Here is a 12697-nt window from a genome sequence, read left to right as displayed (position 1 = left end):
GGTTGATATATCAGAATTAACTTCTGAAACACATAGTCCGTTTATTTCCGTGAAAATTTGGCTAACACAACAATTTCGGATGACTACACGTAATTGATCACGAATTAAAGTAACTTGTTCATGTAATACTGACTGGTTATCATACTTTTAGAAATAGACGTACGCTGTTTCACTTAACACTAATGGTAAAATTACACTTGTCCGAATAGCATACAAAAACTGATAATCAACGTTCATTACTTAAAAATGTGAATGAGACTTGATATCGATTTGAATATTTTGAAATTCACTATTACATACAGATAGATCCGGATAGATCCAAGTATATTTTCTTTTGCGTACAGTCCCGCGGGATTCGTCGCTCTAACGGTATAAGCTAATACATCCGAAAGACAGAAATCCTCCACCCGCCCACCTTCTCGTTGCTCCTATGTACCCCAAAGAAGAAGAAAAAGAATAACGACAACGACTATCCGAGTGTGTCAAACCGTCGGATTAAAGTTGATGTCGTGTGTCTGTGTGGCTTCATGGAAAAAGATGATGGCGTTGCGTTGCGCTCCTCAGCGGCCGCCGGGAACCCCGCTCGAGTGTCTCTCATCCCTATTCCCCCTTCTCCCCCACCCCACCCCTTTTCTATATAGCCTCCTCACACACACATTTGGATTCCGCCTTTGCGGATGCAAAAGGCCCTGGCTTTTGGAGGGCGGAGGGAGAGCGACAGCGGCGGCAGCATCCGCCGCCAGCACACTGCTGAATCAAGTCGTTATGGGGATGGTCGCAGGTGGTGTGCGGGATATATATATATAAATGTGCCGGCACAGCATTTCGCCTCCATATTCATGACGATACGGGAAACACCAAAAAAGAGAAAAAAGGTTCTGAGGGGAGAAAGAAGAAGATGCCGGGACCGGCGGCGGCAACCGAACGGCTAAATATGAGCAACAGCAGTCGCGCGCGCTGGCGTCGCCTGATGCTGTGGTGGTGGTATATAGTATTATCTCTCATTCTTTTCTTATTTCCCCCCTTTCATTTCGTTTCTCTCGCATTTTGATATATATTTATTTGTTTTGTTGTCTTAAAAAAAATAAAAAAATCATTCCGGCTCGCTCCCGTTTTTTTCCCATCCGGGCATCCGCCATTGGGACAACGCCTCCGAGGCAAAGACATATCAGCGTGTTTTTTAAGAGTTTTATTTCCTTATATTGGGTCTCCCCCCCTCCTGCTTTTCTCTCTCTATCTCACTCACGCAAAAACTTCATTTCCGGATTTCATATACACAACAGAGAGAAAAAAAGCAAAAGTCCGCCGGCTTGTTTGATTTTTTTTTCGTGATATTTCAAAGAGAGCATCTCATCATCGTCGTCGCCGGCCGTCGCCCGCCGCCCGCGTTTTATATTATTATGATATCAGACTGCAGAGCTGCTGTGATGTGTTTTATTGCTGCTGGCGCGGTGCGGTTCTAAATAGATTGCGATTTTCAAATCGAGACCCTCTATATATATTCCTTGGCCTCGAATCATCTGCTGCTGCCGCGCTATAATAAATTTTATTTATTTATTCTCTCCAGTTTCTGTTTTTTCTCCGCACCGGATCAAAAGAAAAGTCTGATTCATCAAAAAAGAAAGAAAAAAAAATAATAAAGTTGATTGAATTTCCGATACGATCCTTTATTGATTTAATAGGATTTTTTATTTCTCTTCTTTGCTTTCTCTTTTTATTTTTTAAATTTTTTCGCCTTAGATTCTCTTTGACTGGATAATAAGATTCTCTTTCCCCCAATTTCCTTTCCTCTTTTATTTGTATTTTTTTATGATCTGGTCCCGTAAGTTTCGGTCATGACCGACTGACTGACGATATATTATTAGATAATGAGACGCGGTAATATGCACAGAGCAGCCGCGGGAGCACAACAAAATGGGACCTATAGAAGTTCGCACGAGCGCCGATCTAATGGCGCGTTACCACATCAAACAGTCTCAAAAGATCTGGTTATAGTTATAAATATTCGAGCTCCCTTTTTTTTTAACTCTTTCTTTTTATTGTCGAATAAGAAATAGATGATGAAATAACGAGAGCGGCTTCACCCCCCTCCTTAAAGAGATTTCTTCCACCCACTATATCCAAGATTTTTTTTTCCACAAGATAAGCAAATTTTCCAACTTATGAAAAATAATAAAAAAAAAACGTTCGGTGCTGGCGGATGGATGATGGTTTCAAGGGTTGGGGGGGGGGGGGATGAATAAAAGAAGACTTTTTATTTGCTGGAATATACAAAAAAAGAAAATAGGTCTTCGTCGCGAATATATTATCAATCCTACTTGACATCCCCCTTCTCTCTGCTGCTGCTGCTGGGTTATATCCTCTTCATCTCCTGTGCGCGTGTCGTGCAGGCGGCGGCGTCATTCATTGCCGCATCCACAACGTTCCTCCAGCAGCACCGCTTCTTCTTCTTCTTGCTGTATAGTAATGAGATTGAGGGCGCATCGCATCGTCCGCTTGAACGGACATGGATGCTTTCGAATTCTTAGCAGTATCCAACAGCTCTATACACCACCCATCGGCCTATATATATGCAAGGATGTACATGTAACAAGACAGCCAAAGATCCCGGGGAACCCTCCATCGTCGGTCGTCCCCTGTCGACGGATCGATTCCAATTTTCCTCTTCTTTTGTGGATGTATAATATTTTATTTTATTTTTTCAACATTTATTTATTTTTTCTTCCGGGCTTGGATGCTAAGGGCTTTTGTCGTGATGGAACAACATCGCTCCCGCCTGCTGAATAAGGTGTCGACCTCGCTGATACGCGGGGTGCGAACGTGATGAATTGCCTGTTATATTATTATGTAGCTATACTATATAGTTTCATTTCTCTCCCCTCTTCGCTTGAAGGAAAAACGGGGGCGATGATGTTACTGCTGGGTGCCGAGCGGCAGATGTCACGGCTCTTTTCTCTTCAACTTTCTATCTATTATATAGCTTCACGATCTTGTAGAACGTGTGATGGATTGTTTGTTGTGCCCAAACCACCACTACCACCGCGCACTATTACACTGTGGACTCGGGTCATCTTATTCGTCCCGCCCCTGCTGGGCTGCTGCAGTCCCGAAAAATCTTGGATCCGCTCATATCTTTCGGTACTGGTGGTGCTGCTGCTGGGGCGCCCGCCGTGTCAGCTGAAAAACTATGTCGGCTATAGCTACATACAACACATAGCAGCAAGCAAGTCAAAAAGAAAGGGCGCCGTGACATTCCGCCATGAGGAATGATCTCTTTACACAGGAGCGTTTCAAAACGATAACAAGCTAGCGGCAGCGGCCCAGCAGCACCGAAAAAGTTAAAAAGAGGAAACAAGCCGGAAACTTCCATCTTTCTTGTTTCGGAAATAACAAAATTTATATAACGTCGCCCTTCTTTATCTTTTGTTTTTATTTTCATTCCTGTTGTTTTTGGTAGAAATTTTTTAGATTTTTTTCTTTTTTTCTTAATGAAAACGACGTTATCAAACCGAAGGGGAGGAGGGCTGGCTGGCTCTATACACTGTGGGAAGAGTCCCCGTCGAGTTGATGGCGGACTTTTGTTTGTTTGGAAAAGGGAACGAACCACAGCAGCAGCAGCAGCAGAGAGCGGGAGCGACGTCAGCGTCACGACGCAATTCGAGCGGCAACACACAATCGGATTGAGAATAGAATGGAACGAAGAAGAAGAAGGAAGTGAAAAAAGAAAACAGTCGAGGAGGTTAGTATAGTCTATCCTTATACTATACCGCGCGCGTCTTCTACTGACTAACAAGCCTATAGAGAGCTAGAGAGAGCCAAATAAAAACTCGCGGGTCCTTCTCTCCAAGCTCAGCAGCTTCACTTCTTCTTCTTCTCCTTTTTGCGCTGGCTGCTTATAGACAAGAGAAAGCGACGACAACGTCCGCGACGCGGGCGCGTCCATGGCAACAAAAAGGAAGAATAGAAAAGAGAAACAAACGAATCAACAAATAAAGGCTGATGATGTTTTCCAGGTTTTTTCCCCCCTCTCCGAGCTCCTTCTTCTCTCGTTTAGATGTTTTGTGTGTGTCTGCCCGTCTCGCGGATCCTCTCTTGTCATGTCCGTGAAGCAGCAACGGCCGCCGTCAATAAGTCAATGTGCAGCTCGCGCCAATCAAACAGCATATCATAGATTTTCTATTTGATGGCAATTGATTTCTTATCAATATTGACTTTTGGACCACATAGTATGTGAACCCGCAGTTCAGAAATTTTCCTTTAAACACATTAATACGAGTCCATATCCGTTTCGGGATTTTTGCTTGTTTTTGTAAACTTGAATACTGCTGACCTTTTACGGGAAAGAAACTAAAACAAACAAGGTTTTTCTATTTATATGTTGTTGATGGAATTCTCAAAATACACTTTGGAGTGATTGGGTATAGATTTATTATCCTGGTCTTATGTCGTATTTTGTATACATGGCGCGTTTGAATGAAATCTGAATCGGCATATAATTATATAAGGGCGACCGAGTACGCTTCTAATGACACCAATTGATATCGCAATCATATGGGACCCCATAAACAAGTCCAATCATTATTTGCGACGCATCAACCAAGTGACGTTGATTTTACCCTAATTATACTAAACACTTATATAGATTTGACCGAATGATTTGGGTTTTTATAATAATTGCCACGCTTTTTGCATCACCGTCTCTCCCGCGTTGAGATTGAAAATAAATTGAGCTATTCTAGACTGGCTTATTCCATCGCGGCTCGTGATGTTTATGCCCGACACGTGCTCGTATTCATTGAACCAATTAGGTTGAGAAGTCGGCACAGGTGCGGTCCTTTCTCATTTCACGGTGGTGTCACACGCGGAATCCCATGCAGTTGCAGATTGGAATCTTGAGCCGAATAGTTTCACGAACGCCGCGGTGCTGGGAGCGGACGAATCCATTTTTAAAATCCCTCCCCCCCAACAATTTTTTGTTTTTTTTTCTAAGGATCCATTTGTAACTCAAATTTAATTTGAGCGGGCATGCCGTATAACTGTATAAATTCCTTTTTTATTAACTATACACGTCCAACTATATAATATACAACAGATTATTATGTTTCAAATAATCCGTGCTGACGAGTACGTGAGAATCTGAACGCAACCAATAATATTATTATATATACCTGGGACTATGGCTGAACGCGTCGATGAGACAGTAGCTATATCTATCCTACAGGCCGCTGTTATATCTATCATGAAAGTCTACATCGAGTATATTCTTTTTATCGACGATATCTATATATGCTGTGTAGGTATAGATTTGGCGGTCGATAATGCGATCAGTGGGCGCGTGATTGGGAACTGACACGTCGGCCATTTTGATATTATAGAATGCGACGCCAGCCCGGTTGATACATGTATACACACAGGCAAAGAGAGGAGCGAGCTATCACTATAGATCTATATCTATCGCGTGCGGATAGATCAACCACGTCCATCTTCATCACCAGCCAACCCGACGCTCTCTATATGGACGTGTAGACTGTAGATAGCCTTTTATACGTATATATATAGACGCCAATATTATATAGAAAAGACGTGGTCGACATGATCTCCGTGGGATCGGATTGACATCACGCTCCTGCCGTGAGACACTCTTGGCCACCGCAAAAAAACGAACCGGGCGGGATATACTCTCGTGCTGTAGAGGAGCAGCAGCACCATCAGCGATTGAGGAATATAATGGAGGAGACCCTTATAATACAGCACGAGACATGGGAGCATCCAGTCCTCTAGACTTGAGAGAGTGCTGCTGCTGGAGTGTTGGTGAAGCTCCTGAACCCGCCATCCTCAACTCACCCACAAACAAAGTATAACCCTCCCAACCCTGACGGGAAAAAAAAGTAAGGAAATTGTAAAAGAGAAAAGCGAATAAGAGGATGTCTATTATATAGATGCTGGCTTGCGTCTATACGACGGCCAAGTCTCCGCGCTCGTATTATAAGAAGCTCAGCAGAGAGGGTTTGAATTGTGTGTGTCAGGGAGAAAAAAAGAAAAAGAAGAGCGGAGAGATGTTCGCTCTACAAGGTACTTGATGGATCAAGGAAATGATGATGTGAAATCCAAAAGAAAGAGCGGACTGCGCGCTGCTGCGCTCCTCTTTTGCACGGCCACATCTCCCAGCAAGAGGGGGAATACAACAGAAAAAAAGAAGAGCGAATCAATCACGGATGAACGAAAAAAGAAAGAGATTCTTCCTTGCTGCCTTTCAATCAGTTCTTTGATCGCCCCATTTTCATTTTTTCTTTTCTGTTATATAGACCCTCATCCGTGATGCTGATTCCTTATTTTTTCTGTCCTTGTGTATATATACTGATGCTATACACAAGGACACCGTGATGGGCTCTATATACTTCTCCGCGACGAATATAAGCATCGGCAAAGTGCTGCTTGATACACCCGAAGAGAGAGAGAGACGTCTAGCAGAGTAGACTATTACGGTTAGCTTATAATATTCCTTTTTTTCTTTTTCTTTTTCTTTTTCTTGTCTATTATATCTCCTTTTCACGCCCGTAATAGACGACTGGTAGAGTACCACACTCATCTATAGACATTTAACACTGTATATACTGCACTGATGCTTCTAATCCCCCCCGCAACTCATCCAAGTTGTGATAGAGAGCGAGAGAAGGCGGCCCTAATATGCCCCGCTGATGATGGACTGTCTTCTTCTTCTTCTCGGCTGCTGGTGTTTTATTTTCTATAGGACTATAGACTGGATCAGGACTCTCGAAGGCTTTCTAGCCTCGGCGCTCTGTCTAATGATACGAGGCGCTCACGCCCCGCGCTCGCGCTCAATCGAATTTCCGACGGTCGTCGTCGTCGCTGGTGCTGTTGTGCTGTGGGACAAATTGATAATTACTGCCAGCCTCTCGGCTCGTCCTGCTCACGTGTGTGCCTTTTCTCCAATAGTTAGTACATGCACAGCACTGACAATTTATAAGGGCAGTTGGAGAGGAGGCGCGACCTCTCCGTCCGGAAATCCCTCTCTCTTAGAGCCTTTCTTCCGCACTCCCGTCAAGTCACTCCAATTTTCGATCACGGCGGTTGTGGCTGCAGCTCGGTCCATGTTGATGCGCCATCGCCCATCGCCCGTCGTCTATCTCTCGGCCCCTTTTCCCCTGTCTGATTCTCTCACGGACTCCATCCACTTCTTCCACTTCTTGTTGTTATGTAGAAGGCGGTAGAAGGACACTGTCTACTACTGTGTAGCGGTTGATTCCTTCCAAGTCGACATGGCCCATCTCTACAGTACGAAGTTGTTGTTACATCTGATATAACTGGATGAGTTCAAATATTTAAAATAGAGCGCAGAGACCATCGTTATGAGTTGAAATATTTGACACAGAAAAGATAATATTCTATTAGTTTTTTAGTTAGGAGGGGGTCTTATATTGGGGTGGTTTTAGCATCTGTGAGTTTTGTGCACATTTTTACTTTTATCGATTGATCCCACTGTGGTATTAGTGGAGCTTAGTTTAATTTGTTGAGAGCAATTATTATATACTAAAATAATCCCGATCCATTCAGCGGATGTCGAGAGCGGGTGAGAAAACTGTTTTAATCGTTTTATTTTTATTTGACTTGGTTTAAAAGCGGATCGATTTTGATTTCTATCGATATCTAAAATGGCTAATTAGAATATTAGCGTCGTCTGTCGTCTTTCATTTGTCTTTTCATTTTTTACACGTTTTGAAGAAGAGACAAAGATTGCAATGGAAACGGAACTATTACTTTTTTTAAACGTAAATGCATGAAAAATAAGACAATAAATTAAAATTACAAATATGTGATCGTCGTGTGAGTTCTGGTGTCACAGGCTCACAGCTCTCCATCCATTCTCAATGCTCTCCACTCTATGCTGTTGGGCAGGTAAATAAAACCAAGAATATTCAAATATAATGATTATGGGAGCTTAAATAGAAATACCTGTTCCAAATTAGTGAAATGCTTGTTTCTGACTATTAGCATTTATCATGTGAGCCCCATGTTGATACATGGCAGTTTATTGTTTGCACAATGTAACCTTTTCTTTTCTGCAGATTTAAGGGCAGACGAGCCAGCCATCATTAATACAAGAAATGAAAGTTTTGCTTGTGCTGATATCCACCTGTCATCATCAACATTCTCTTTGCTTGGGTAATGCTTTTCGTTACTTTTTAATTCTTGTCACCTGCTAGGTATTTTAATGATGCATATGATTTCCATGACTGCAGTGTATTACATGGACACCTTACATTTTTTGGGTTTATTAACAATTAGGGTTTACCACTATTTTATTTTCAACTATCCCTTACTTGTTGTTTCTGTCAATTTCTTTCGTGACTCAAACTTTTATTTTTTTTTTATTTAGATGAACAGCATCCCGTTCGATTGGGGAAACTACCAATGCCGGTCGACTACTCGAGTTCCAGATCTCTTCTTCCTCTGTCCTCGTGTACACCCATGTGAATGTGGGTGTATTCACGAGGCCCATTTTCCTATCTCACCTGGTGTCTTCAACTTTTCATCGGATGGATGGAGGAGCACTTGTGGATATGCCTGGCCGTATTTCCCAGGCACAAAGGTAGGAACAATTCATCATTATTCTTCCTTTTTGACCATCTCTTGGCGTTGATTAATTGATAATCGTATTCCGTAACGATTATTCCTGAGCTAGGCGATTCACTGGAATTGTTTTCTCTGACCATTTTTGTTGACTCAGTAAGGTTGTTTTTTAACAACTCATTTGTTGAATAAATGCAGATTAGGCCTGTTTTTGTGTCTCACAACTTTGTCTGTGGGTGAAAATTTTTTTACCAAGAGGGTCACCTTTGCCCGGCACCTTCTCATACGAAAGGTGATGCTATTTCCGATGAAAATCAACTTTTAAATCCGAATGATGTTTATCGATAACTCACAGATGTTCCTCACTCATCGTGAGGGCCACGTGTGCTGTCTCTACTTCGTTATACCATTGCACCCCTCCCTCTTTTTTGCACGAGGTACAGAATCTATGGTAAATCAATCGAATGAAATGCATCCGCATTTCCGAGTGTAGCATCTACACAGACAGGCACATAAAGCTCTTCTTTCCCCCCTCTCTATCCTGTCCCTCCTCGTCGTGTATAGCCCACCGTGATTGGATTTGATCGAGTTATGTGTGTGTGTGTGTGACCTCCTCCCCCCTTTTTTTATTCATTTATTTTCTTTCGTGAGAAAAAGAGACGGGAGAAAGAAATGCGCAGATGGATTCTATATCCAGCTGGACTGGTTCCTTCTGTGTCCTCCCCGTATACATCTAGGACTCTTTAAAGAGACTCTTCTGCATAATCCAGCCATAGATATTAAAGAGGACCCCTTCGCCCCACCCAGAGAGTCTCTCGCCTATCTCAAATCACAGTGGAAACTCTCTCTCTCTCTCTCTCTATTCTATAACCGAGTTCTTTCAGCAGAGTCTGTCTCCCTTCTTCCCGTCGAGCTCAGGATCCATGAATAATATATTCAGCCTATAACGACGTTATCAAAGTTGATGATTGAACATGTAAGCGAATCCGGCGGCAGGCGACTGCTGCTATACATAGAATTGTCCGTAAACGGATTGATGATATAAACAGTGCGGAATCAAAGACATCTCCCGGATGCCTATGCCACCGCCGTCACTGCTGCTGCTGCTGACGTCCATTCCATTGGTTTGGAAAAAAAGTTACTGCATTTTCCCTCCGCACCGGACAGTCATTGAGAGAGAGAGGATTATGTATATACTCTTCGGAGAGTCTAACAACTCAGATATAGTCATCAAGGCTCTGATGTGGCTGACTTCATTGGCGGTCTATGTGTATAGCCTGCAGTTGTACAAGCACAGATCTATAATAATACGTATGTAGGTAAACTAAATAATATTACGAGAGAAGAAAAGAAGTAGTAAGAAATCCAGCGGATTTGGTGTACCGAGCAGTCTATATAGATAGAGAGAGAAGATGTGATACTATACTAGCTTCTACACAGGGTGCGCGCTGTCTCTATTCATCGACTAACCCACCGCGACTTGGGAATTAATCAAGCGTAGGATCAATAGAAACATATACACACAGCACACACCCGTGTCTGTTTGATGAAACGGAGTATATACGTATATATGTCTGTTTGTATACGATCGGAATTGGAAGAGAAGTTGAGATGGAATTTCGACGACGACGCTGTGCTGTAGGTCATTAAAAGAGGATCAAAAGGAATAGTCAAGTTGCCGTCCTCCTCCTCCTCCCCATTTAATATACCAAAGTCAGTTGCGCTGCGAAAAGCTGCTGCTGCTGGGAATCCCTATCTCCAAAAAACCGATGCGGAGGTTTTTGCTTGTTGCCCGACCGTTCTCCAGCTCGGTCCGTAATCGGTTGGTTGCAATATAAAGTGACATCAGTCGTGGATGACCCAATGAACCGGCAGCAGTGGGGTAGGGAGGGAGAGAGTCGCCTAGTAAACACGAAACCAACGTTTCAAAATCTTGTTTTCTTTTTCTTTCATTTCTTCTTGCCATTGCCAGCAGCGCCGAACCCATATTGCTTTTCGTCGTCTTTTAAGAAGTTGTCCAACCGTATCACGCGAGTCCAAATATGACTTGTCAAACTTGACTCACATCTCTCCACACACTTCTTTTGATTTTCTCCCTGCATCGTCGTCGTCTTCTTCTCTATCTCGCGAGCCACAGAAATGAGCTGAGATTTGAATTTTCTATTTGCATGGATTTCTTGTGTTTGTTCTTTGATTTCTCAACGAATGAAAAGGGTGGAGAAGAATAGCTGATCTGGCGTCTTAGCTGAAAAAGAATAAAAGGGAGGATCTAATAAATCAAATTCATCGCTGATGGTTTTCATCACTAGGTGGCATTGCCCCCCGACTTATCTCCTCATCATCAGTGGGCGACACAGACTGTTCAAACTAAACGAGAGATAATAAATCCCAATTTAGCACAGGGCGCAGACACGAAAAGTCCCGCTCGGCTTATCGATTCAATCAAGCGCGTGAATAATAATAATAAAAAAAAACCCACAACAGCAGAATCTTCTCTCTCTCTCTCTCTGTGCTGACGTTATATTATCAGGTGGCTCTAAAGTCCGCAAGGCTCTTTTTATGTCTGTGTGAACATCCAATAAGTTTCGATGTATATCCCTGCTCCGCCCTCCCGCGCGCTCTGATGTCCTTTCAAGTCCCGAAATTGGAATTCGACTTGCGAAGGCGCAAGGAGCTGATGGCTGATGTAGCATCTATTACGACGATGGTACTCTCAGACATTTATACACTTGCCTATCAAGAAAAAAGAGCTATACAAGGACGGGTGGGGGAACAAAAAAAAAAGGCGTTTGTTATTTGAACGGATGGTTACACAATACGGTTGGCTGCTGACGCCCTTTTTCGAACCTTCTTTTTTTCCCAATAGCTTCTCGGGTCTTTAAGGAGAAGTAGCGCACTTTGAATTTGTATACACAGGCTCATACAGGATAGTACTTAAGTGTGTATATTCTGTCCTTCCGCCTGATTTCGTTCACACAGATCTCATCTCTCTCTCTAGCATGTCAACTATATCGAGGGAGGGGAAATAAGACACCCTCAAAATCCTTTGGCTCTTTTTCTTCTTCTTCTTCACTCTCATTCCCGATCGGTCCCGCCAGTAACAGGACTGTCGTTTAAATACTTACATTCTCAACAGGATGATGGCGCTCACTAGAGTGTGTGTGTAGAGCGTCTTAGAATCAGCAGAGAGAACAACACACAGTAGATAGTCGAATGTGTTTGGTTTGTGCCCGAGAGGAAGTTCCCAAAATAAATTGAAACGGATCACACAAAAATAAAATGGGAAAAAGGAAGAAATAGTTGACAATACTTGTATAGTTTATACGCTCTCATTCTCGCCGAAGGCCAGCCCTATATACGTGCCTATAAGTTTTGATATGCTCGGGATGGTTGTCCTGTGACTCTATTCAAATGTTTGGCCCGCGCGTTTTTGCCTTTTGCCGCCGCCTGCCGCGTTTGAACAGAAGAATCTTCGTGATGCCTCGATGGAGCCATTGTCAAGTTGCCAATCTTTTGCCATCGCCAGCACAAATCAGAAAGAGAGAGGCCCAGCAGGTTGAGTTTCTATTTCAAGTGTCAGCCACTTTTTCCCCCCTCTGCGTGCGTGTGTGTGTTCTACACCGGCGCTTAGATTCTTCTCTTCTTGTCGACGTTGACCCCGTTATTTTGACAGACGTTGGACCTTGATATTATACCCGCGCGTTGGTTATCCATTCCGTAAAGAAATGTACGATAATCTGGTGAAATCATAATCTCGACCACATTTTTTTGGCTGCTGGCAATTTTATACGCGTGCAGCAGCTAGTCGAAATCACATTTTGATGGAAATGTATCAAATACGTTCATGCCAAAAGGTTACGTATACCACGACAACATTTCGTATTATTTATAGAGAAAAAAGAAAGAAGCTATTCCCTGCTACATATAGTAGAGTAAAGCAGGACCAGAAGGACGTGCCTGCTTCGTTGGGTCTAATCTGATTTATATCAAGGATTTTTCCATCCATACACACACACACACATATCCATATCCCTTTTCCACTATTTTTGTATTCTCTTTTTTGGGGGATTTTTCTTTTTTTTTTTCGCTTCCTTTTGGGATGTTG

General features: G+C 42.9%; 1 protein-coding gene and 1 pseudogene across 2 annotated transcripts in view; one reads left to right on the top strand and one right to left on the bottom strand.

The window, feature by feature from the left end:
- LOC124320441 overlaps positions 1–12697 on the bottom strand; it is a 313411-nt pseudogene that overhangs the window by 277400 nt on the left and 23314 nt on the right.
- LOC124320274 (peroxidase-like) overlaps positions 1–12697 on the top strand; it is a 136888-nt gene that overhangs the window by 114299 nt on the left and 9892 nt on the right. Inside the window, exons 1-3 of one of the 2 annotated variants that reach the window (XM_046783076.1) lie at positions 7799–7917; positions 8088–8184; positions 8399–8611. The exons of the other annotated variant lie outside the window; for it this stretch is intronic. The gene's annotated coding sequence lies outside the window, so the exon portion shown is untranslated. Of the gene's footprint in view, positions 1–7798; positions 7918–8087; positions 8185–8398; positions 8612–12697 lie in introns of those variants that run through there. 2 annotated transcript variants of the gene reach the window in all.

This window comes from Daphnia pulicaria, chromosome 1 (genome assembly GCF_021234035.1).
Source record: "Daphnia pulicaria isolate SC F1-1A chromosome 1, SC_F0-13Bv2, whole genome shotgun sequence".
NCBI classification, from domain to species: Eukaryota; Metazoa; Arthropoda; class Branchiopoda; order Diplostraca; family Daphniidae; genus Daphnia; species Daphnia pulicaria.
Note: the sequence above shows the minus strand (reverse complement) of the source record. Positions and strands in the feature narration are given on the sequence as shown.